Source organism: Dasypus novemcinctus, chromosome 20, assembly GCF_030445035.2.
Source record: "Dasypus novemcinctus isolate mDasNov1 chromosome 20, mDasNov1.1.hap2, whole genome shotgun sequence".
NCBI lineage: Eukaryota > Metazoa > Chordata > Mammalia > Cingulata > Dasypodidae > Dasypus > Dasypus novemcinctus.
In genome coordinates this window covers 16,354,524-16,381,129 of record NC_080692.1, presented here as the reverse complement: position 1 = coordinate 16,381,129, position 26,606 = coordinate 16,354,524, and the positions used below count along the sequence as shown (strand labels likewise).

General features: G+C 40.2%; 1 pseudogene; it reads left to right on the top strand.

Moving 5' to 3' along the window:
• Positions 1–21,010, top strand: part of LOC101439143 (aldo-keto reductase family 1 member C1-like) — a 31,849-nt pseudogene extending 10,839 nt beyond the window's left edge.
• Positions 21,011–26,606: the final 5,596 nt, after the last annotated feature.

The following is a 26,606-nucleotide window of genomic DNA, read 5'->3' as shown; positions in this document are numbered from 1 at the left end:
TTTTGCTCTTTCTTCTTTTTTTGTTGTATGAATTTATGGCTATAAATTCCCTCACAACTGCTTTTGCTGCGTCCCATATGTTTTGGTATGTTGTGTTATCATTTTCATTAGTTTCAAGGTAGTTATTAATTTCTTTTGAGATTTCCTCTTTGACCCACTATTTTTCTAGGAGTGTGCTGTTTAATTTCCATATCTTGGTGTGAAATCTGGGTCTCTGGCCCTTGCAGATTTCCAGCTTCACTCCACTGTGGTCAGAGATATTATTTTGTATGATTTTGATCTTTCTGAATTCATTGAGCCCATCTTTGTAGCCTAGCACATGGTCTATCTTGGAGAATGATCCATGTGCACTTGAGAAAAATCTATATCCTGCTCTATTCAGGTGTAATGACCTGTATATGTCTATTAGATCCAGCTCCTCTAGTATACTGTTCAAATATTTTGTTTCTTTAGTGATTCTCTCTTGAGATGTTCTGTCCAAAGCTGATAGTGGTATATTAAAATCTCCCACTAAAAGTGTAGGGGCATCTATTCTTTCACTTAGTTTTTCCAGTGTTTGCCTTACGTATTTGGAGGCGCCCTTGTTAGATTGTCCCTTTCACTAATATGTAGTATCCTTCTTTGTCTCTCACAATTTTTTCACATTTACAGTCTATTTTGTCTGATATTAATATAGCTACTCCTGCCTTTTTTTGGTTATTGTTTGCTTGTAAGATTGTTTTCCAAACATTCACTTTCAGCCTCCATGAATCTCTGGGTCTAAGATGTGTCTCTTGTAGACAGCATATAGATGGGTCATATTTCCTTATCCAATGTCCCAGTCTGAATCTTTTGATAGGTGAGTTTAATCCATTGACATTCAGTGTTATTACTTTCAAGGAATTATTTATGTTAGCCATATTTTGATTGGATTTGTGTTTGTCATAATTTTGTTTGTTTTTTCTTCTCTTTTTGTCTTTTTTGTTGGTCTTACCCTCTCCTCCAACTCTGCCTGTCCTGTTTTTTCCTTTATTCCTGCAGAACTCCCTTTAGAATTTCTTGAAGGGGAGGTTTCTTGTTGGCATACTCTTTCAATTTCTGTGTATCTGTGAATATTTTAAACTCTCCATCATTTTTGAATGATATTTTAGCTGGATAGAGTATTCTTGGTTGGAAATTTTTTCTTTTAATACCTTGACTATATCATACTACTGCCTTCTTGCCTCCATGGTTTCAGATGAGAAATCAGCACTTAATCTTATGGAGCTTCCCTTGTATGTGATGGTTTTCTTTTCTCTTGCTGCTTTTAGAATTTTCTCTTTGTCTGGAGCATTGGATAATTTGACAACTATATGTCTTGGAGTGGGCCTGTTGGGGTTTATGATTTTTGTGGTGCATTGTGCTTCCTGGATATGTACATCCGTCTCTCTCAGTAGATTTGGGAAGTTTTCAGCCATTATTTCCTGCCACACCCCTTATGTCCCCTTTCCCTTCTCTTCTCCTTCTGGAATGCCTATAATACATATGTTTGTACTTTTTGCATTTTCATTCAGGTCTCTAAGTCCTAGCTGGATTTTTTCTATCTTTTTATCGATCAATTCTACTATCTGTTTGATATCTGATGTACTGTCTTCCATGTTGCTAATTCTCTCCTCTGCCTCTTCCAATCTGCTGCTATTTGCTGAGAATGTATTTTTGATTTCTTGTAGTGTGGTTTTCATTCCCATCATATCTGTTATCTTTTTGCATATGTCTGCAATTTCCTGTTCAAGTGTTTTCTTCATATTGTTAAACTCTTCCCTACTTCATTAAATTGGTCTCTAATATATGTTCTGAGATCTTTAATTACTTGTCCGATGTTCTGCTCCCCTTTCTGGTTTTTAGTTTGTTCATTGGATTCAGTCATGTTTCCCTGATTATTGGTTTGGTTTGTAGTTTTTTGTTGCTCTCTGGTCATCATTTTATCTTGATCAGTTTAATCAGTTCCTTAGCTTCTTTGTCTAGTCTTGGGGATTATTTAGTTGTTGTTCTTGTGTAAGTGTTATGTCTTCTCTTTGTCACTTTGTTCTTCTTATTCTAATTTCTTGTTGCTGGATGAGTTCACTTTGAAGGAAAATATTAGGGCCATGGAAAGGAAATTGTGTAAGAAAAGAAAATGTGTAAAGTAGTATTGGTAATAAATGTTAACAGAGCAACTATTTGAGATCTGGGAGAATGGATATTAGACTCATGTACGTTTTGTAGAGTTATAGCAATAAGTAGAGTGCCTATAATGAAATAGTCAACTGAATGTGGGGAGGAATATAATATGAATTAAAAATCCAGTGTTTTCATGAGAGAGGGAAAGAGAAAAGAAAGACAATAATATCAAGAGTGGATAAAAGACAGAAATCAGAACAAATGTATTAGAAATTAAAAGTTAGACAATTTGGGGCCAAAGAAAGGGAGGTGGAATGTAAGAGAGATAGTAGATGATGGAGGATAGCAAGATGTGGGGGAAAGGGGTAGTGTAAGTGGCCAAAATCAATTCACAGAGAAACGAGGAAAAGGAGGATGAAGAAACACAGCAAATGTGGGGCGCTCCCTGCAGCACCTATTGTACAAATAAAATAAAATAAAATAAGAAGAAAAAGTGAGAAAAGGAAAAAAAGAGAAGAAAAAAAGGGGGGTGGGTAAAGAAAAGGAAGGGGGAACAGGCAAGAAAAGAAAAGAAGAAAGAGAAAAAAACCTAAATAAACAAAAAAGGACCTTGGGGGATACAATGGGAGAAAAGACCAGGAGATAATGCAATATTATCAACCAAGGCAATAAAAAAAAAGAAAAAAGAGAAAAAGGAAAAAAAACCCAGAAACACTGAGGGCTAGGACAATCAAGGACCTCAGATGGACCTCAGAGCATGGTGGATTCAGGGATGGGAAGTCTGTGATATTGCAGACTCAAGAAGTGTGAGTCTCTGGGGTGTGGGCCACCAGGGTTTAGGGGACACAGACCCGGGAACCATGCATCCAGTTCACACCACACGGAGCCTGGGAGCACTGTAGCACAAAACAGCCTTCAGGGATCCCCGCAGCTTGGCACCAGCCACCTCTCACAAGAGTCTCTTTTGTCACTGTCTCGCCAAATCGACTTCAGGACACCTCCCGCCCTCCAAGCCCCCGAAACAGCCTGCTGGGAGTATCACAGTACTACAAGCAGTTCGGGGATGATGCCAATGGGCCGTCTGCCCTAGGGGAAGGGGCTCTAGCTGGAAGCTCTGATCTCCATGTCAGAAACCCAAAATTCCATGTCTTGCAAGAATTGCCTCCATCTCTGTCTCACCAAATCAACTTCCAGACACCTCCCACCCTGCAAGCCCCTGAATAGCCTGCTCAGGGCTTGGGAACTCCCCAGTACAGTAAAGCCTCCAGGAATTGCTGCCACTGGGCTCCCAGCCTGAAGGGAAAGCATCCCACACACAGCCCTGATCTCCATAAAAGAGACCTAAAATTCTATCTTTTACAGGTATCTTCTCTGTCACCATCCTACTAAATCGATGTCCAGACACCTCCTGCCCTGCAAACACCTGAAACAGCCCAGTCCAGCAAAATTCCAACACTACTCAGCCGCTTCCTTGCAAGAGAGATTATAAGGTGCACTCACTCAGATGTCATCTTGCTCCCTTCCCCCCCATTTCCCCTTTGATTCAGGTCAAAAAGCATTTTTAACTCCTGGTATTATATATATATTGAGATATTCTGCTGGTCCGAGTTGACCCTTTTATTCAAGGTCATTTTCTAGTTACATCATCAGCTGGTACTTGGTAGTAATCCCTCGGCGCCAGGGAGGCTTATCCCCAGGAGTCATGACCCACACTGGGGGGAAGGCAACACATTTACATGCTGAGTTTGGCTTCGAGACTGGCCACATTTGAGGAACATGGAGGCTCTCAGGAGGGAACTCTTAGGCACCCTGCAGCTCTAGGCCTTGTTCTTATTTCTTGTATGTATCTTTGATCTCTGTGCTCTATTGCAGCACAAAATAGGCTATATCAATCTTAGGTTGTAGAAACCCACATAATTAAAGGGACATTTATATTAATACAGGAGTAAGATTCTAAAAAAAATCTGAAGAGCAGTTCTATTACTACGGATTACAGTCTAGGTTCATCAATGACCCAGGTTTAGGGTAAAGTCAATAGTGATGGCAAACAAGTTTACTTCTGAATATGCTAAACAAGTTGCTCTAGATATGTTATCTAGTTCCTGATCTCCTTGCAGCTAAAGTAATAATGCAATATATCCTTTCTTTTGGTTTCTGCAGCTTTGGCCCACTTTCCTTTGACCAGAGTTGGTCCGGCCAGCTTTGGAAAGATCACTAAAAAAACTTCAGATGGACTATGTTGACCTCTATATTGTACATTTCCAGTTGCTATGCAGGTTAGAAATTTTCATGATCAAACCAATTTTACTTACTATAGCAGTATGATCTTCACCTTACACAGATGGTTGAATTATCCTTTTATAGAAGGTAATAAAAGTGAGGAAGAATCCTAAATAATATTCCATGATTCACATTTTACTGAATAATCTTTATATCCCTGGTTCCCTATTCCACACCTACAAGAAATTAGAGTTCAATAACCTCAATGTCTCTGACTCAAAATCTTGAGGAAATTACTAGGCTAGGTCCAAGGCGCAGGCCTGATTCTGGCCCACAAATCTCTTGGGGAAGTTTGCAGACTTCATGCAGCTATGGTGAGCAATGAAACTCCCTCATGTTGGCCTACCAGGTCTTTTCCACATTTCTCACAATTTCAACAAAAAACCTCTCTGTTTTTCCTCACTCTGGTTGGATCTAAAAGTAGCAGCCTCCACAGGGACCTACTGGCCCTTGCTCTAACTGTTGACACCACTTCAAAGTCGGGTTTGTAGCCTGCTCTTAACCACTAATGGCTGTAAGAGTCTAGATTAAGTAGCAGAAGCTACTTATGTAAAACTAAGAGTTTATTTGATTATGTAAATGGGAGGTCCAAGGTGATACTAGATTGAAGGAATCAAAGTTGTTTTCAGAAGTATCTATTTTTCTCCATCCCTTGTCTCTGCATTCCTTCAGTTCAGTTTTACTATTGACCCACAATGGCCAATATGCCATTGGGGCAGGTCAGAGTCTGGGGATTAATTCTTGAGAACATCTCTGGCTCTTCCAGCTCCATATTAATCCTGAAAAAAACCTAGATAGGCTCTTTTTGGTCCATGTGTCTATTACCTGGTCCCTCATGTGTTCAGGAGATAAGGGACTGTGATTGTCAGCCTGGGGCAAGTTAACAATCCCTTTTTGGTAGAAATTAAGATCATGTAAAAGACTGCTTTTTCAGGTGAAGAAGAGAGGCTTCCAAACTCTAAACAGCAAATTTGAATAGCATAAGCCCATTATGAGTCCATATTGGGACTAAGAACAAAAAGATATTTATTAAAACATAATAGATATGAGATTATAAGAAGTTTGTCTTCTAAAAGACATTCCTTACAATTCTATACACCCACGACTTTGTAACAGTTAGTATCGGGGAAGTTTGCTCCACCTAACTCATGGAGCCCTAGTGTCCCAGCTCTAGGTGTTCATGACACCACGACTGAAAGGCTGAGGCATTATTTCGTGACCCTCCTATTATGCCTCCTTATATTCCAGCCTGGAGAGGAGCTTCTTCCAGAAGATGAACATGGAAAATACATATTAGACATAGTAGATCTCTGTGCCACATAGGAGGTGAGTGCTTTTGCTCAGAGAATTGAGCTCATACAAGGAAACCAGGATAGGGAATCTGTTTCACTCATGTTCCAGTAAGAATTTGGGAGTGTCACTAGATGCCTTTCCACCCAGTGCTTTCAAATTACTGTCAAGAATTGGCCAAATGATCCCAAAGTTCTCTTCAGGCACTAACATATACTTATTCTGTATAGCAGTTTTTGTCAGAAAGCAGAACTTCCTTCATAAAAGAAGATGACAACACCATGGCAATCAGGAAGCAAACAGAAAAACCTTTTCTTAGAAAGTGAAAGAGGGAATTATCTATCCCTTCTATAAGGATGCAGCAACTTGGACAACAGATTTATGGTTGCACTGATAAATATCACTTTTACCAATCATGCGCTGCCAAAAATATTGGCACATGCAAAATTACAGAAAAACTATGGGAATTAGGAGTATCAAGTACAGCCCAATTTCAAACCTCCACTTCCACTGGGAAGTAGAGTAAGACATGTTTAACTTTAGTGGACTCCCTCACAGGTTTTGACAAACAGAAATTAATTTTTCTAAAAAATCTTGCTCTTTTTTAGCTAATACAATTCTTGGGAATGTCTATTACCATAAACTAGGTTACAATTTCACTTCTGGAACAGAATTTCTCTGATAATTTTAATCAAGAAGAACAACATGCCCTGGTAACTCAAAGACTATTAATATTTTACTCTTCTTCTAGTGTCCCATGCTCCTACTTGGAAAAATGAATCTCTGTAACTGCCTGGCAGGAGATGAGAGAGATATTTCCCACTGACTTTCCCATTGCTCTGGCTACCTGTCTAGTGCCCACCTACAATTGGTTATTCTGTTTGCTGAACTAGTAGATATTTTACCATTTCTCAACCTATTTCTTTTTGTAATCTAACCAAAGACCTTCTGATAATTTTGCTTTATTCTGTCTGCTACACATAGACTTGAAATTATGACATATATCTATTAATCTATTATTCAAAATAATATTTAGTGAACAGTTATTTTGTGTAGGGCATTGGAACAAAAAAAAGTCCTTGCCCTCATAATCCTATGTTCAAGTCAGAGGAGACAGACAATAAGCAAGGAGAAAGGTATGCATAAGTTTGTCAGATGGTGATAAATTATGTGGAGCAAAGTAGTGCAACATAAGGAGAAGGGGGAGTTTCATGGAGGAGGGGGATTTGTTATCTTATAGAAGGTTCTATGTGAAATCCTTATTTAAATGGAGACTTTGAGGAGAGATAGGCAGAGGCGTGAGTCATGCAGATATCCAGGGAAAGATAATCTGGGGAGGGAGACAGAAAGTTCAAAAGCCCTTAGGTGGTAGAGTGCTTTGAGTATGAGAATAGTGAGTTCTCAGAAGACTGGAAGAGGAAAGGATGGCAATTGACGAAGTCATAAGGAAAACAGAGTACCAGCTGAAGGAGAGCCTTTAGGAAGAGTTTTAATTTTTTTCAGTATGATCTTGGAAGCCATTACAGGTTTCACTTGGTTTACTTTTAAGTAAGGTCACCATACATTTGCACTGTCTAACACATTAGTGAAAAACCACATGTGGCTATTTAACTACATTAATTTTAAACCGTTAAGATGAAAAAATCAGTTCATCAATGTATTTGTCAGTCAAAGGGTTGCTGATCAAAAATGCCAGAAATTGGTTGTTTTTTATAAAGTGTATTTATTTGGGGTAGGACCCTACAGATACCAGGCCATAAAGCATAAATTATTTTCCTCACCGAAGTATAAGGCATTATAAATAATCTCTTTAGCATCCATATTGGTATCAACAGTCTCTTCAAAGCAATCTAGACCTTTTCATCAAGCATCCCACAATTCCTCCAAAAAATAGCCTTTCCCATTTATAAAACCATTCCAGCATTTTGGTAATTGCAAAAGCACTTCCCCTCTCCTTGGTACCAAATTCTGCATTAGACAGTCAAAGGGGTGCTGATGCAAAATGCCAGAAATTGGTTGGTTTTCATAAGGGTATTTATTTGGGGTAGGAGCCTACAGATACCACGCCATAAAACATAATTTACTTACCTCACCAAAGTCTATTTTCAACTGCTGGAGCAATATGGATGCCAACGTCTGTGAGGGTTCAGGCTTCCTGGGTTCCTCCCCTCCAGGGTCTTTCTTCTCTCTGGGTTCAAGGTTCCTTTCTTCCTGGGGCTGGCTTCTCTTTTCTCTGTTTGCTTACTTCCCAGGGCCCCAGCTTGTCTTTAGCACCAAACTCCCACCTTACAACTCCAACGTCAGAAAACCCCAGCTCTGTTTTTTGACATTCCTTTCACCTGTGAGTCCTTACCCACCAAGGGGTGGGGACTCAATGCCCTAATCATAACCAAATCATGCCCAAGTACAGATCAGAACACAGGCAGTATCCTATATCTATTTTTGGAATTCATAACCACATCAAACTGCTACATGCAATAACATATTTTAATTGAAAATATCTACATTTGTCTAGTGGGTACCTTATTGGGCAGGGTGGACTTGGACTATTTACATCATCAGAGAAAGTTCCAATGAAGAGCACTGTATCTAAAGGCTGTGGACTAGAATCTAGCAGGATAAGACTGGAAGTAGGGAGAATAGGTAAGGTGCTGCTAAAATAATCAAGAAGCGAAATGATGGTATTATACAAAGAAGCTGTGAAGGTTGTAAGAATCACTTTGGATTTTAGATTCTATAGTTAAAACAGAGATGACAGAGTTTTCTTCTGGAACGGATGAGGGATGTGAGACAATGAGGGGAATGATTAACACTGAGGTCCTTGGCCTGGTCAAATGGAAAGGTGGAATATTAAATTACCAAAGAACTGCTAATGCAAAATACCAAAACTAGGTTGGTTTTTATAAGGGGGATTTGTTTGGGATAAAGCTTATGGTTTCAAGGCCATGAAAAGTCCAATTCAAGTCACCATAAGAGGTGCTTTCTCATGAAAGTCAGCTGCCTTGTAGTGAAGCAAGATGGCCACCAATCTCTTCCAAGGTCTCTGCTTTTCCACAGCTGTGGGCAAATCAGGCAGAGTGCTTATCTCTTACTGGGCCTCTCAGTTCTGGCTTCTCTGCTTTCTTTCTGAGATCAGCTGGCATATGGGTGATTTCTCCCTGGGCCTCAGCTTTTTGAGCCTCTCCTATCTCTCACATGGCAGGATCAAATATGTTGGAGTTGCCTTGTCCTGTGTGTCTCCATTTATATCAGACTCGGCAAGGGGGCAGAGACTCAACCTGAGTCATGCCTCACTGATGTAGTCCAATTTGAAAGTGTCTCATACACAATGGAATTAATTTAGTTCACAAACGTAATTGTTCTCTTTTTGGGATTCATAAAAGAATTTCAAACTGCCATAGATGGAAATGGCATTCCCTGAGACGGAGAAGATTGGAAGAGAAACAGGTTAGGGGAGATGATCAGGAGCTGTGTTTTGGATTTCTTCACTATGATATGCCTATTCAGACATCCCAATAAAGATGTTGTGTAGGCAGGGGAATCTAGGATTCTATAAATTTCAAAGTCTTGATAAGGTCTGGGAGGAGATACCAACTTGCGAGTCTTGGGCAAATAGATGGTATTTAAAGAATGAATCTGGATGAGGTCATTAAGAAGGGAGAGAAGACAGAGAAGAGACAGGTTCTGAAGACTGAACCTAAAAGCTTCCAATATAATACAGTTGAGAAAGATGAAACTCTAGCAAGAGAAGAATCCAGGTAATTGGGAGAACCACCAAAATAGTTCAGTTCCTGGAAGCAAGTGATGAAAGCGGATTAAGGAAAAATTATCAACTCTGTCCAAAGGCTGCTGCTAGGTCAAATGAGAAAGGCACAATTGGATGTAGCAATGCATGAGCTTGACAAAGTCTCTTTGGTGGAATAGTGATGGGGAGAGCCTTTCTCAAAGTTAAAGAGAGAAAGGGAGGGAAGGATTGGGAGCTGTGAGTATAGGCTTCTATTTCCCTCATTATGCAGCAGTTTCTCCTGTTTTCCATAGAAGAAAACAGTCATTTCTTTCTATTTAATTCTTCTTCTTTTCCTTTTCATTTTTTACTTCTTTCTTCTGTGGCACAGTCAAAGTCAGTCAACTTCATGGTCGTTTCTCGACCTTGTTCTCACAAACAGTTCTCTCAGCATTTCTTGATGTATAGCCAATTTATCATATTCCTTCTTCACAATCTCTTCTTCCCAGGTTCTGGAGAAAATTAAGGATGCAGGACTGACCAAGTCCATTGGTGTGTCCAACTTTAACCACAAGCAGCTGGAGAAGATCCTGAACAAACCAGGGCTCAAGTACAAGCCTGTCTGCAACCAGGTGAGTAGCCTCCTTAACCCATCAGGAAATTTCCTTTTTCTGTTCTTCAGAAGATTCCTCCTGCACTTCTGCCAGATGCCTATGCATTAACTCATCTTACCTTTGCATAACAGAATATTCTAGAAAGCAGATCATTTGTCTAGAAGGACAGCGATAGAACCCGTAATCGTATCTCTGCCTGGTAAAGTTTTAGTGAAAAGGAGCAGGGGGTGGTGGTGGTGGTTTGACTTAACATTTAATTATATGAAAGAATTTAGAGGAAAAAAGAGGAGATGACGGAGAGCTAGAAGATTTACTAACACCTTGAGAAGAAAGGTGGACATTTACCTGAGCTTTAAAGCATGACCAGAAACTGGTGGGTGAAAATGATTTGGAGTGAATTGCCTTTAGTAAGGAAATCCACTAATCTTGGAAGTGTGAGTATTAACGAAGGAAGTGTAAAATAAGATCAGATAGGTGTTAAGGGCTTTTGCTGGGTTTTGGGGCCTGAATCCTTTGTTCCAACTCTTGACCAAGGAAGCACGACCAAGGGAGCATACATATGGCAAAAATCAACAAGAGTCCGGGTTGAAAGATGAAATAACCAGTTTATGGTGAAGATAAAGGTGGAGGAAACCAAGTGTAAGGGGCCTTTAGTAAGAATATAGGCAGATCTTGTCACTGATGAGATCTTGGTCTGTTTCTCCTCTCTGCTTTCTACCATTAAATTAACTGTTTAAAGGTATCTACTCTGAGACCTGTTCCTTGCTTTAACTTACTTTTTAAGAACTTGGAACCTAGGAGAGGTAGATGGTCCTAGATTGGACAATATAATCACAAAGTTCAAGAACATGTTTTTTATATTTAGTGATGCAGCACAATGGCTTTAAATAAAAAAACATTTAAAATGTTATTGGGTTCTAGCATTAACTTTGCCTCTAATTTTCATAAAAATTTTCCAAAAAAATAATATTAAAGTATGATATAGCTAACCTACATATTTTATCCTGATATAAAAAATGATTTGCCACTTTTGCCAAAGCTATGTGTATGGTTTGGAACTTCGCATAACCCAGAAAATCATGTTCTTATTGTCAATTTATTCTTGTGAGTGAGAACCATTTGTTAGTAGGGCCTTTTGAATAGGTTTCTTCAGTAGGGTATGGCCCAGGTTGGGTCTTAATCTTCTTACTGTAGTCCTTTATAAATGGGATGAATACAGAGGAAGAAAAGCCACAGAAAGAAGCAATGGAAAATAATGAAACCTGGGAGAGAAGGGAGAGAACAGACACTGCCATGTGCTTTTCCATGTGACAGAGGCATCCAGGCTCCCTCCCAGCCTGTCCTCAGGAATGAAGCATCACTTCACGATGCCTAGATTTGGACATTTTTCTCAGCCTCAAAATTGTAAGCTTGTCAAGCTAATAAATTCCCATTTTTAAAGTCAATGCATTTCATGGTGTCTGTATGAGTGGTTCAGCAAACTAAAACAGATTTTGGTTACAGTAGATGGGGTGATCTTCAAATTACCAAACATGTCAAAAAGGCTTTCTAATTAGGTAATGAGCAGAACTGGGAAGAAATGCAAGGTGCAATAGAGAAAAGGCCTAGATTTCTTTGAAGAAATTGTTGGTAGAAATATGGATGTGAAAAGTACTTCCAGGGAAACGGACTTTGGCCCAGTGGTTGGGGCGTCCGTCTACCATATGGGAGGTCCGCGGTTCAAACCCAGGGCCTCCTTGACCCGTGTGGAGCTGGCCCATGCGCAGTGCTGATGCGCGCAAGGAGTGCCGTGCCACGCAAGGGTGTCCCCCGCGTGGGGGAGCCCCACGTGCAAGGAGTGCGCCCGTGAGGAGAGCCGCCCAGCGTGAAAAGAAAGAGCAGCCTGCCCAGGAATGGCGCCGCCCACACTTTCCGTGCTGCTGACGACAACAGAAGCGGACAAGGAAACAAGACGCAGCAAATAGACACCAAGAACAGACAACCAGGGGAGGGGGGGAAATTAAATAAAATAAAAATAAAATCTTTAAAAAAAAAAAAGTACTTCCAATGAAGTCTTAGACAGACAGAAATAATGAATGTATTATTCCAAACTTGAAGAAAGGTGATTGTTGTTTTAAAGTGGCAGAGAACTTGGCAGAATTGATTTCCGATGTCAGATAGAAGGCAGAATTTGAAGTGATGAACTTATGTATTTGACTGAGGAGATTTCCAAAGTAAATGTGGAAAGTAAAACCTGGTTTCTCTTTGCAGTTTCTAATAAAATATGAGTGGAAAGGGGTAAGCTGTGGACCGAACTCCTGGGTACAAAAAAACAAAAAACAAAAAACAAAAACCCAGAAAATTGATGGTTGCAAAAATTCTGAACCTCCAGAAAGGAATTCCCCAGAGAATAGTGCTCCATGAGAGTTTAATTGAACATGGAAGCAGAACAGCTATTTCAGTGAAAGTCAGGATTTTATATGCAGTTATCCAGAAAGTTCTTTTGTCTGATGATTTGGGCTCCTGTGTACCACTTGTGAAACCAAGTTTATTGCAAGATCTGTATGAAAGGAATCACTGCCAGCCAGGACTGAAAGTGACAGAAAAGGGGCACATTGAAGGAAACATAATTTTGAACGCAAGACCATGGATGCTGAGGTCTAGACTGAAGATATCTTCTCAAACCAGGAATGCAAACCCACACATGTGTGGAAAGGGTGAGGATGCACGGGTGCTTGGAGAGGATGGTTCTTCTACCCTGTTGTTCAGGAAGGGGGTTACCACCCCAGTTTTCTCAGATGTCTAGGAGATTGAGGAGAGCCTGGATACCATCTCAAGGTTTGTCAAGGATGGAGCCAAGAGCCTGGTCATGACCTCAGTGCTGAAAGATGTTGGAGCATTTACCCCAGTGTTTGGTGAGAGCGTGGCCATGGTGCAAGTCCTTAGAGAGGGTAGAGCTACCACCCCTTCAGACCCAGAGGACAAGCCGTCCTTCCATAGATGACTCTAAGACCTTGAAATCGAATGGATTATGCCCTGCAGGGTTTAAAAATTGTTTGGGACCTGTGACTCCTGTTTTCCTTCCAATTTCTCCCTATAAGAATGGAAATATTTATCCTATAACTGTCCCTTCCTTGTGCATTGGAAGCAGATAACTTGTCCTCTAAGTTTCATAGGTCTTCATCTGGAAGGGAATTGTGTCCCAGGACAGATCACATCTGTAATTGATTTTTTAAACTCTTTTTTTAAATTTTTAAATGCGCTTTCGCCTATACAAATACCACATTAAAGAAATAGAATTTTAATCAGATTTTGTACTCAACATTGTCACTGGAATGATTTAAGGCTTTTGGGATATTGTGATAGAATGAATGCATTTTGTATATGGAAAGAACATGTCATTTTGGAATATAGAGGGTGAAACGTGGTTGTTTGGAACTTTGGGTACCCCAGAAATCATGTTCTTAAAGCTGAACCATTCCTGTGGGTGTGAACCTATTGTAAGTGGAAATTTTGTTTAGGTTTCTTAATTGGGTCATGGCTCAGCCTGGATCTTAGTTTTCTTATTGAAATCCTCTCAAAGTGGGATGAATATAGACAAAAAAGCCATGGAAGCAAGCAGCTGAAAGCACTGAAACCTCGAGTAAAGAAAGGGAAAGACCAGCAGACACTGCCATGTGCTTGCCATGTGACAGAGGAGTTCAGGATCCCTGGCAGCTGGTCTTTGGGAATAAAACAATACCTCAACACCTCGTGATGCTTTGATTTGGACATTTTTCTCAGCCTCAAAACTGTAGGTTTGTGAGCTAATAAATTCCCATTGTTTAAGTTAGCACATTTCGTGGTATCTGTTTGAGCAGCTTAGCAAGCTAAATCATATGTGTATATATATATATGTAAGTACATATGCATCTATATGTGTCATGTTTACTGAACTGTTTCATAGTAAGCATAAATATTACACTTCATCCCTACCTACCTCATGATACAGCTCATAAAAATGAAGATTTTCTTCCATACACTCACAATTTTATTATTTACCTTAGCAAACTAACAATAATTCTCCAATAACATATACTATCAAATTCATATTTGTATTTCCCCATTTGTCCTAATATTGCCATCTATGGTTCTTCTTTTTTGAACAGGATCCATTGCAGCTTGTATATTCCTTTTTATGTTTCTTTATGCTCTTTTTATTGTAGCCACCACTCAGGCCTTTCTTATCCCATGATATGTTGACAGGTTTTCATTAAATAATGTAGATTTATCAGAATTGCTGCCTTTGTGATACTGGGTAATTTGTTTCTCTAGTACATAATTCTATGCAATAGAAGTTACATCTGAAGATTTAATGATTTTCAGAGTCAACATTTTTGGGACCAAAATATCATCAAGATGCTAAGTCCTTACAATTGCAGTTCATTAGGAAGCATATAATGACAGGTTGTCCTGTTATTAGTGAGGCTAGATTTAATCTCTGGATTACCTGGGAGCCAGAGCTACTCTATTACATATGTTTTTCCCTTTGCAATTGCCAAGTAATATAATGGGTGGTAATTTGACCTAATGGTTGATATCCACATAAGATTTTTGCCTGAAATCATTATTTGATTGGAGTATAATAATAATAATTTCCAATTTTTATCACTGTAGCAGTTTGATATGGTTATGAATTCTGAAAATAGGTATTGGATTATGCTTGTAATCTGGTCATTACCTGGGCATGATTAAGTTATGATTAGTTCTTTAATTGGGCCATGTCTTTAAGGAGTTGAGTCCCCACCGCTTGGTGGTCATGGCAAAGGACAGAGTTGGGGGTTTTGATGTTGGAGTTTTGATGTTGGAGTTTGATGCAGAAGCCTTAAGCTGGAGCCCTGAGGAGTAAGCTCACAGAGGAAAAAGAAGCAAGCCCTGGGAAGAGAGGAACCCTGAAGCTAGAGAGAAGCAAACTCTGGAAGGGAGGAACCCAGGAAGCCAGAACCCTCACATATGTTGGCAACTATCTTACTCCAACATGTACAAATAGACTTTGGTGAGGGAAATAATTTGTGCTTTATGGCCTGGTATCTCTAAGCGCCCCCTCCAAATAAATACCCTGTATAAAAACCAACCAATTTCTGGTATTTTATATCAGCACTCCTTTGGCTAATACAATCACTGTTTATAATTTTCTTAGCTTAGATTTTTCTACATTGAAAATTTTGTTCATCAACTCAGAATAAGTCAAAATTATAATTATTAGATAAGGTAAATACTTATCTCTTTTCCTTTAATTATAAATATATGAGGAGTATTGTAATAATCATGTTCAATGGTAATGATTCTGTCTCTCATCATGATGGACTCATGGATATATCTACTGGTTCAATGTGTTAAGAAATGTGGTATTCAAAATACATTTGAGTTCAGTGGTTTAAGCCTAAAAAAAAAAAACCCAACTATTGGGAGCAGGTATAACTCAGTGGTTTGAATGCCTGCTTCCCATGTAAGAGGTCTCAGGTTCAATCCCTGGTACCTCCTAAAAAAAAAAAAGGAGAAAATTCCATTTGATGATCATATCTATCCAAATGTGGCCAATGAGCTTCCACTCCCAAAATGGTTTACTTGTCTTTTTCACATGCCCTTTTAAGTCATTGACTGATTTCTTCCTTTCTGTAACAATTTGATTTCCATAGCCCAAATGATTCTTTCCCTACCTCATATCCAGGACAAGCCATTTTTCCTTGTGGAAGGCAATGACATTTAGAAGAAAGATCTGGTCAATGGAGTTGCTTTTTCTCTGGAACATCACAGTGTTGACTTTCCAGTGGAACGTGATAGAAATTTTACCTTTGTTCAATTCATTAGTTCTTCTTATTAATTTCTGTTCATGTTTAACATGAAGGGGGTTGCCTTCTTTGACTTTTACCCTTTCTTTCACATTTTAATGTGATTTTTTTTCATATATGCTAACACATTTCTGTCTTGGCATTCCACAGGTAGAATGTCATCCTTATCTCAACCAGAGAAAACTGTTGGACTTCTGCAAGTCAAAAGATATTGTGCTTGTTGCCTATAGTGCTCTAGGATCCCAATGAGATGAAAAATGGTAATGAGAATAGGGGATTTACCTAAAATTCCATTATAGGTGAAACATTTTCAATTATACCAAGCTCTGTTTCCTGTATATAGCTCTCAAGTGTTTGTTTAAATGTTCAATAGGGACTTCAGAAACACTCCTTTAAAACCCAAATCCAGCCCATTGCTTTTACATTGTGTGTATGTATATTGTACATAGTTTGTTTAATAATACATAAAAGTAATAGCAAAGGCATAAGCTTAAGGCATAATTTTGCTACTTTTTGGCTGATTAACACTGTTCAAGTAACATCTTTTATAAGCATCACTTTATCTCTAAATAATAATGATATTATGTAACTCCCAGCTATATGAGGCTAGAAAAAACTATTTGAAAATATTTCATAAATTTCTATTGAAATATTGCACATTATACTTAATGATAATGAATAGTTCTCATTTATAGCCTACATGATTTCAACATCATGTTAGAAAAGTTAAAATGAAAGTGACCCAAGTATTCTCTTTCTTCTATGCAGTTTCTTGTCCTGCTTCTAGGGTTATACGAAGAGAAGAATATAAACAAAGAGAAGTAGAAAAGAAAATTGATGGGCCTAGAACCATTTTTCACAAAGTGAAACACTTAAAAAACCCTAGATGAGCGATAGGTGAGGAGGAGACGATTGGCTGCTGATTTCAGCTACTGATTGGGAGACATGGCTGGCTCAGAGATAACCCTGGGAAAAACTGGGGTGAGAACCAGCCCAAGTCTGAAAGAGGCCAGTAACCACCATTCTGATTCTGCCCCCAGCCTGAGGGGAAGCCAGGCTGACAGTTTCTTTCACGCAGATCAGACTGCAGCCCTAAGCCTAGGCTTCAGTCCCGCCTCTGGCAGGGAGGAGGCTGAGGAGCCCTGCACCAGCCTACACAGGTAACCGCAGGGAACTTTGGCTGGCATAGACTGAAAATCAGAAGTCTCCAGGGTAACTGTGGTCATCTTAGGACCCATACTGCATAGACTGCTGCCCACACCTGCAGCCCCATCCCTGCCCCAGGTAGGGGAAAAAGGGATGTGAAGCTCTATCAGTCTCTCTGGGCATCTACATTCTAGGCCTGCATGTGAATTATTCCACAAAGCTGTGACTCTGTCACTACCTCTGGCAAAGGAGACAGTTGGAAGAAGCTTCATTGGTTCCTGGTGAGGAGGGCAACTTGAGCCTCCACAGCTTACAGCACCAACTACATGCTTGGCTCCTACTGCATAACCAGCAAAGGAGAAATTATAGGAATCCCTAAACTAGAGAGAAAAACTGCACCCAGAATAAATGCTCTAGGAAGCCAGCGGGGAAGACGCCAACAAAAAATGATAAGGAACAGGGAGCCATGGCCCAGTTAAAGGAATAAGATAAGCTTCCAGATGACGTAAAGGAGTTGAGACAACTAATTATAGATGCTCAAACAAATCTCCTTAATAAATTCAATGAGATGGCTAAAGAGATTAAGGATATTAAGAAGACATTGGAAGAGTAAAAAGGAAGAATTTGAAAGCATACATAGAAAAATAGCAGATCTTATGGGGATGAAAGGTGCAATAAATGAAAAGAAAAAACATTGGAACCATATAATAGTAGATTTGAGGAGGTAGAAGAAAGGACTGGTGAGCTTGAAGAAATGGCCTCTGAAAGTGAACATACGAAAGAACAGATGAAGAAAAGAATGGAAAAAAATTGAACAAGGTCTCAGGGAACTAAATGAAAGCAAAAGGCATGCAAACATACATGTCATGGGTGTCCCAGAAGGACATAGAAATCCCTGTCCAAGAAGCACAACATACTCCCATCTGAAAAATTTCAAATAAACCAACTCTGAGACACATACTCATCAGAATGTCAAAGGCCAAAGACAAAGAGAGAATTCTGAGAGCAGCAAGAGAAAAGCAATGCATAACATATAAGGGATATCCAATAAGATTAAGTCCAGATTTCTCACCAGAAACCATGGAGGCAAGAAGACAGTGGTCTGATATATTTAAGATACTATGAGAGAAAAACTTCCAGCCAAGAATCTGATATCCAGCAAGACTGTCTTTCAAAAATGAGGGCAAAATTAGAATATTCACAGATAAACAGAAACTGAGAGAATTTCTAAGCAAGAGACCAGATTTTCAGGAAATACTAAAGGGTGTGCTAGAGTCCAAAAAGAAAAGACAGGAGAGAGAGGTCTGGAAGAGAGTCTAGAAATGAAGACTATATTGATAAAAGTAACTAAAAGTGTCAAAAGAGTGGTGAAAATAAAATATGACACATAAAACTCAAGCAGTCAGGAATAATCTTAACCAATGATGTAAAGCACTTGTATTCAGAAAACTGCAACTCAATATTAAAACAAATCAAAAAAGCCCTAAATAACTGGAAGAACATTCCATGCTTATGGATTGGAAGACTAAATATCACTAAGATGCCAATTCTACTCAAATTGATATACAGATTTAATGCAATCCCAATAAAAATTCCACGAGCATTAAAGAAAAAATTGAAAACACAATCATTAAATTTATTCGGAAGGGTAAGGAGTCCAGAAGAGCCAGAAACATCATAAAAGGAAAAGTAAACCCTCATTTCCAGACTTTAAATCATAATACCTACCTATAGTGGTAAAAACAACATGGTACTGGCAAAAGATAGACACAATAAATCAATGGAACTAAATTGATGGTTCAGAAACAGACCCTCGCATGTATGGTCAAGTGAGTTTTGACTAGCCTGTCAAACTCACACAGCTAAGGCAGAACAATCCATTCAGCAAATAGTGCTGAAAGAATTGGACATCCATACCTTAAAGAAGGAAAGAGGACCCCTATCTCACACCTTATCCAAAAACTAATTCAAAATGGATCAAAAACTAAAAATAAAAGGAAGAGCCATGAAACTTCTAGAAGAAATTATTGGAAAATATCATCAAGACCTGATGATTGGTGGTGGATTCTTAAAGGAGATAAGAGAAGGACTGAGTGGACTACTGATGTTTAATGTATGTAGGAGTTTTAATTAGCATTACTGTAAAAGTGTGGAAATGTATAGAGTGGATGGTAACACACAGTGAGTAAGAGCTAGTTTATAAATGGGGATGTGACTGAAAATGGTAGCTAGTTATGCAAATGCCAATTGACAGAATGTTTGAGAATAATCTAAGAACTGGATAGCACAATAAACCAAGAGGTGGGTGAGAATTGTGGTTGATGGTACAGATGCAAGAGTGTCCTTTGTTAGCTAGTACAAATGTCTTTGACTACTGCAGGGTGTTGGTAATGTGGAGAAGCATGGGAAATTACAGCTGAAGTGTCCTAGGAACTGTGGTTAGTAGTAATAATATAATATTCTTGCATCTATGCAAAAGATGTACTGTGTTGATACTGAGGCAGTATGGAAAATGTGAGCCAAATGTATGCTATGGACATGGCAATAATCAGATGATATTATTTTATCTGCAGCAAATGACAGACCACATTGTGGTGTGTTGATGAAGGGGTGTTGTTTGGGAATTCTGCACATGTGCACTGTTGTTTTATAAGTTTACAACTTCTGTCATAAAAAATATATTTACAAAATAATAAAGAGTGAGTTGGGGGAAAAACACACCAAATGTAAGAAGAGAACTATGATTAGTAGTAAGATTTTGACAGCGTTCTTTCATAGTTTATAACAAATGTCTCATGACAATGCAAGGTGTTGGTGGAGGGTTGATGTATGGGACCCCTGTATGATGTTATGCATGTTTGCCTTGTAAGTTCACAACTTTTACTACACACTTAATTGTTTATGCATGTTCATATATAAATGATATAAAGATAATAATAATAGGATTGGTTAGGGAAAAACTACTTTGTTTAGTAGTAATATTTTGACAATGCTCTTTAATCATTAATCAAAAAGGTTTAAAAACAATGCAAGTTATTGGTGGTAGGGTGAGATGTTATATATGTTTGTTTGATGTTATATATGTTTGTTTTGTAAGTTCACAACTATTATACATTTGTTTATGTATGTACATATGAGTGATATATTTCAATCAATAAAAAAAAGTGTATAAAAAACAAAACCAGACCCTGGAGGACATGATAAAACACAGATTGCTGGACTCCACATCTGGGGCTCTAATTCAATAAATCTGGAATGAAGCTCTAGAATTTGCCTTTCTAATAATTTCCCAGTTTGTATAGTTTTGCTCCTCTAGGGACCATATTTTGATAACTATTGCTCTAATACAGATCACCTTATTCAGTTAGGAGCATTGTAAAAAATTGATTGCCTGGCAACATATATTCAGTCTCTCTGAATTTCTTCCAGGGTGGACCAGAACTCACCTGTTCTCTTGGATAATCCAGTTCTTTGTGATATAGCAAAAAAGCACAAGTGAACCCCAGCCCTGATTGCCCTTCGCTACCAGATCCAGCGTGGGGTCGTGGTCCTGGGCAAGAGTTCAATGAGAAGCAGATCAAAGAGAACATGCAGGTGAGGAGCAGCGCTGGGGGCCTCAGGAGGCCTCTGTATCATCCTCACATGTGTTCTGCTTTGTAAGCAATTCAACACATCCTTGGGCACACTGATTTCGCTAACATTTCCTACGCATGCATGTCTCATTGTGCAGTCCCAATACTTTCCTCCTTCTTCCACAACATCAGGAGAAGATTAAGTGAATGGAGAGAGAATTGGACAAGGTTTGCGTTCCAGCCCTATCTCTGTAATTTAATCTGTAGCCTTGGTGAAATGACGTCTCATTTTCTTCATTTCTAAAATAAAGGAGTTGTATTATGTGATCTTCTATATCTGAATCTGTAGGCTCTATTTTCCAGGATGTAGATGAGAGCTCTGAGCTAGAAGTGTCCACCAACCAGACTGAATGGATAATCTCCCTTTGTATTTACTTATTTTCTGAGGTTTTGTAGACCATACTCTCAATGACAATCTCCTCCCTGAATTCTTACAGAAAAAGGTCCATTATAAAGAATAATGGACTATTCTTCTCATCTCTGAAATTTTAAACTTTTAGTGAATTTAGTTTTTAAATAATTCTAAAATTATAAAAACTAATTAAAAAATTCTAAACAGTATGACGTGATATCAAGTGAAAAGTAAGTCTCTTCTGATCTCTTCCTCAGTCCCTAATTGCTTTATCTTTTTTTCTCATATCAATTCCTGTTGCCTTTTCCTGTAACACTTCCAAGAGACGTTCCTGAGTACATACTCTATATAATAATGAAGCAGAGTGTACAGAATGGTATACACTTTGATTTTTAATTCTGATGTCAGAGACACAAATTTTAATTTTGATATAAAAAGATGTAAGCTTTCTATTTCTATTACATGCTGTCAATTTGAGCATTGAGTTGAGTAAGTCAATTTACTTGCCACAAGCTTTCTAAAAATATGAAATATATCATAAACACAAAATCTGTGTAAGACGTACATTTATACCTAAAATAAAAACAATCAAACATAATCCATAGAACCATTCATATTATTAAAGAGCACATTTTGTTAATTTGATCCTTACTGATCATATCTCCTTCCCTCAGGGGAATCCATTTCCTAACATTTAGATAATCATATGTTTCCTTGATTATTTTTATAGTTTTATACCTAAGAGCATGTCATTTAAGATACCTGTCATTTTCACATGGTTGGCAGAGAGCTCTATAGGGCATATATCCAGGGTACATAAAAATGTTCGGATATTTTCATAGGGGTTACAACTAAAAATAACAACTGAGGAAGTACTGACTTCCTAGCCAGGGGAGCTCCATCACAGTCCCTAAAGGAACAGCAACAATCCCCCAAGTGCAACGGCAAAGACCAAATAAGAAGGAAGGTCCAACAATGAGCCCTTGATACTAATGACTATGTTTGTGAGCCTGTGCACATGAAAGAAGAAAAAGGCCTAGAGCTGCAGGGTGCCTAAGAGTTACCTCCTGAGAGCCTCCATGTTCCTCAAATGTGGCCAGTCTCGAAGCCAAACTCAGCATGTAAATGTGTTGCCTTCCCCCCAGTGTGGGACATGACTCCCAGGGATTACTACCAAGTACCAGCTTAAGATGTAACAAGAAAATGACCTTGAATAAAAGGGTCAACTCAGACCAGCAGAATATCTCAATCTACATATAATACCAGAAGTTAAAAATGCTTTTTGACCTGAATCAAAGGAGGAAATGGAAATGACAAATGAGTTTATATGGCTATGAGTCTCCAAAAAGAGCCGGGAGGTTATCAGAGGGGTTGCCCTTATGCACAACTGACCAGAGTCCCAGAGACAGATAAAGTAGATACAACCCCAGGTATTGGTTCTTCTGAGGGCTACAGAGACCCATAGGTTCTATGGTCATGGCAGATCGAGTTCAGTGCCATGACAGTTGGCCCTACTTTGGAGTTTGTGTTTCTGTGTGATGGAGCTGGACTCAGATGTGATCTTTGTTCACAAGACTGTCCTGTTACTTTTACCAGAACTGTAGTTGGTGCTGGGGTTTAATATATACCCAGGGGACCTGAATCTCTGGACTGACCACGTGATAGCCAGGCCCTGAGCTTCAACAGGTTTTAGCTCCTGCACTCTGGTTTATTGGACTTACCCCACTCAGCTAACATGGAGTTGAAGAAGGTCAAACACCACACCATGGAGCCAAGAGTGCCTACAACTGAAAGCAGGAGGATTGCATCCAGCATCCATGTGGAATCTAAGACCCCTCTTTTTTTTTTTTAATTATTTATTTATTTTTAAAAATTACATTAAAAAAATATGAAGTCCCATTCAACCCCACCTCCCCCACCCCCCACTCTCCCCACAGCAACACTCTCTCCCATCATCGTGACACATGCATTGCACCTGGTAGGTACATCTCTGAGTATCACTGCACCCCTAGTCAATGGACCACATCATAGCCCACACTCTCCCATGTTCCATCCAGTGGGCCCTGGGGGGATCTACAATGTCCCGTAATTGTCCATGAAGCACCACCCAGGACATCTCCTCGTCCCGAAAGCGCCTCCACATCTCATCTCTTCCTCCCATTCCCCAAACCCAGCAGCCACCATGGCTACCCTTCCCACACCCATTCCACATTTTCTCTGTGGACATTGGATTGGTTGTGTCCATTGCACATCTATGTGAAGTGGGGGCTTAGATTCCACATGGATACTGGATGCAATCCTCCTGCTTTCAGTTGTAGGCACTCTAGGCTCCATGGTGTGGTGATTGACCTTCTTCAACTCGATGTTAGCTGAGTGGGGTAAGTCCAATAAATCAAAGTGTAGGAGCTGAAGTCTGTTGAGGCTCTGGGCCTGGGTGTCATATTATCAGTCCAGAGATTCAAATCCCCTAAATATATCTAAAACCCCAGCACCAACTACAATTCCATTAAAGTAGCATGCAAGTCTTGTGAAAAGAGATCCCCTCTGAGTTCAATTCCATCATGCAGAAACACCAGCTCCAAAGAAGGGCCATCTGCCATGGTAGTGAACCCCATCTGCCATGATCATAGAACCCGTGGGTCTCTTTAGTCCTCAAAAGAACCAATACCTGGGGTTGTATCTACTTTATCTGTCTCTCAGACTCTGCTCAGTTGTGCATAAGGGCATTCCTTCTGACAACCTCCAGACTCTTTTTTAGAGACTCATAGCCTTATATTCTCATTTCTCCTTTCCATTTCCCTCTTACATTAGGTCAAACAGCATTTTGAAGTCTTGTTATTATATGTAGACAGGGATATTCTGCTGATCCGTGTTGAACCTTTAATTCAAGGTCCTTTTCTAGTTGCTTCTTCAGCTGATATGTGGTAGTGATCCCTCGGTGCCAGGGAGGCTCATCCCCGGGTGTCATGTCCCACGCTGGGGGGACTGCATTGCATTTACATGCTGAGTTTGGCTGTGAGAGTGGCCACATTTGAGTAACATGAAGGCTGTCAGGAGGAAACTCCCAGGCACAGTGCTACTCTAGGCCTTATTCTTATTGCAGGTGTATAGGCTCAAAAGCATAGCCATTAGTATCAGGAGCCCACTGTTGGGCCCTCCTTCCTTCCTGGTTCTTGCTGTTGCCCCTGGGGGACTGCCGCTGCTCCCCCAGGGTCCATGACAGTGACCCCCCAGCCAAGGGCCCAGTACCCCCCCCAGCTATTGTTTTTAATTGTTTCCACTATGAGTATATCTAGACATTATTATATACCCTGGGCATATGCCCTGTATAACTCCCTGTCAACCATATATATCCTGTCAATAACATCCTATATCAGTATTCCTCCGCTGCCATTGTTGAACCACTCTGTGATCCAAAACTTCCTGTAAAGTCAATCCCAGCATAATGTCAGCTTCACAAGAGTCTTAGATCACCGAAATTCATATATACAATATACAGTACTTCCCCAGATTCACCATAAAACCTTTTCCCTTCCACAGCGATAATCTCTTAACTTGTTCATATCATATTTCCTGAAACTGGTGTACAGATTCCGAGACAATAGCTTTCAAACAAGATGACATCTGTGCTTACTATGTGGTCCATACTTTAGGTTGTACAGTTTTTAAAATTTTTTAGTTATCCTATGTTTTGCCTTATGGTTTACATTATTAGTCTGTCATCCCCTATATGTTTTTGGAGTAATATTACATGTTTTATATTCATCTTTGTGTACTCTCACAAAACTCCTCTCTTGCCCCCATATTTACCTTGTTTCCATCCATTCCACATCCATTTTCCCCTCCCCTTGGGGCCCACAACGCCAGCCAATCTCCCTTTCCTGAGAAGCCATGTCCAGAGATACTTGCAGCAGTATTCAGGGCCTGACTTTCTCAACTGCCCTAATGCCCTGGGAGCCATCCTTTCTCACTAGAGACACAGTTCTCTCTATTTGATGGCATTAGTCCTCCCCAGGATGTGGGTCCACCCCAACTCTCACTTCTTGGGTCTCTTCCCAATGGTACAACCCACCTTGGCAAAATGAGCCTTCACCTATTCGCCCAGAGTCCGTCCCGCATCAGCCCATACCCCCTGAGCATCCTAAACAGGTAACCCTCCTACTTATACTTTGATATGATTTTCTCAACATTTTGTTCTCAACTAACACCTGACACTCTCTCATGTTCGTATGTTGCCCCTCCCTCCCCCCGATTTTTGGACAATATTACCCCTCTGCCCATCCCCAGCCCCCCTCAAACCCACAAAGCCCCACCCGAAGGTAACCCCTTGCCCCCATTTTGTCCCTTCTTTGTGCTCATACTTACTGCCAGCTCATCACAGATTCCACCCCTCCAGACGTTAACTCACATCTTTCCTCCACCCCCCAATTTCCTGTAAGCCTCTTTTCCAGTGTCTAGCTCTCTGAGGCAGTTTGCTTATGTCATATCATTGAGGTCATGTAGTATTTGTCCTTCAATGCCTGGGTTGCTTCACTCAACATAAGATTCTCAAGGTTCATCCATGTTATCATGTGTGACTGTAGTGTATTTGTTCCAACAGCCAAGTAGTATTCCATTGTGTGTATGTACCACATTTTATTGATCCACTCGTCGGTTGATGGACAATTGGATTGATTCCAACTTTTGGCGATAGTAAACAATGCTGCTATGAACATTGGTGTACATATATCTGTTTGTGTCCTTGTTTTCAGTTCTGATGGGTATATACCCAGCAGTGGTATTGCTGGGTCATATGGCAAATCTATGGTTAGTTTTTTGAGAAACCACCAAACTGTCCTCCAGAATGGTTGGATCCTCCTGCATTCCCACCAGCAGTGGATGAGTGTTCCCCTTTCTTCACATCCTCTCCAGTGTTTGTATTCTTCTGTTTTTCATAGCTGCCAATCTTATTGGAGTGAGATGGTATCTCATTGTAGTTTTGATTTGCATTTCCCTGATAGCTAGAGATTTGGAGCATTTTTTCATGTGCTTTTTAGCCATTTGTATTTCTTCTTTGGAGAAGTGTCTGTTTAAATCTTTTCCCATTTTTTAAATGGGTTGTTTATCTTTTTTGTTTTCTGCGGTCACCCCTCGGGCTGAAGTGTGGTTTGCTGGCCTGGCGGGGGAGCAGCCGCGGCAGGCCAAGCCGCTGCCCCCATAATAGGGTGGCTGGTCGGACTCACCGCCACCTCTGAAGGAAGCTCGGCATGGGCGCAGAGTGCCCTCGGGTCTCCCCTTCTCGGCAGCCATGCTTCTGCGGCCGCCCCTCCTCCCAGATGGCGCCACACGATGCCTGTGGGGTGGCACCCTTCTTCTTCTTTCTCCCTGCGCAGGCGCAGGGCGGAAAATTCCAGTCTGCCCTTTTCCCCTCCCCCAACAGCAGCAACAGCCAGGCGTGGGCGGAAAAATCCAGTCTGCCCTTTTCCCCTCCCCCGACAGCAGCAACAGCCAGGCGTGGGTGGGAAACTCAAGTCTGCCCTCTACCCCAGCAACAGCAGCCACCAATCACTAAACCCTGCCACTTCCCCCAGCAACAGCAACAGCCAATCCCTAATCACCACCCCTCCCCCGTCCAGTACCACCCACTGACCTTTCTCTGGC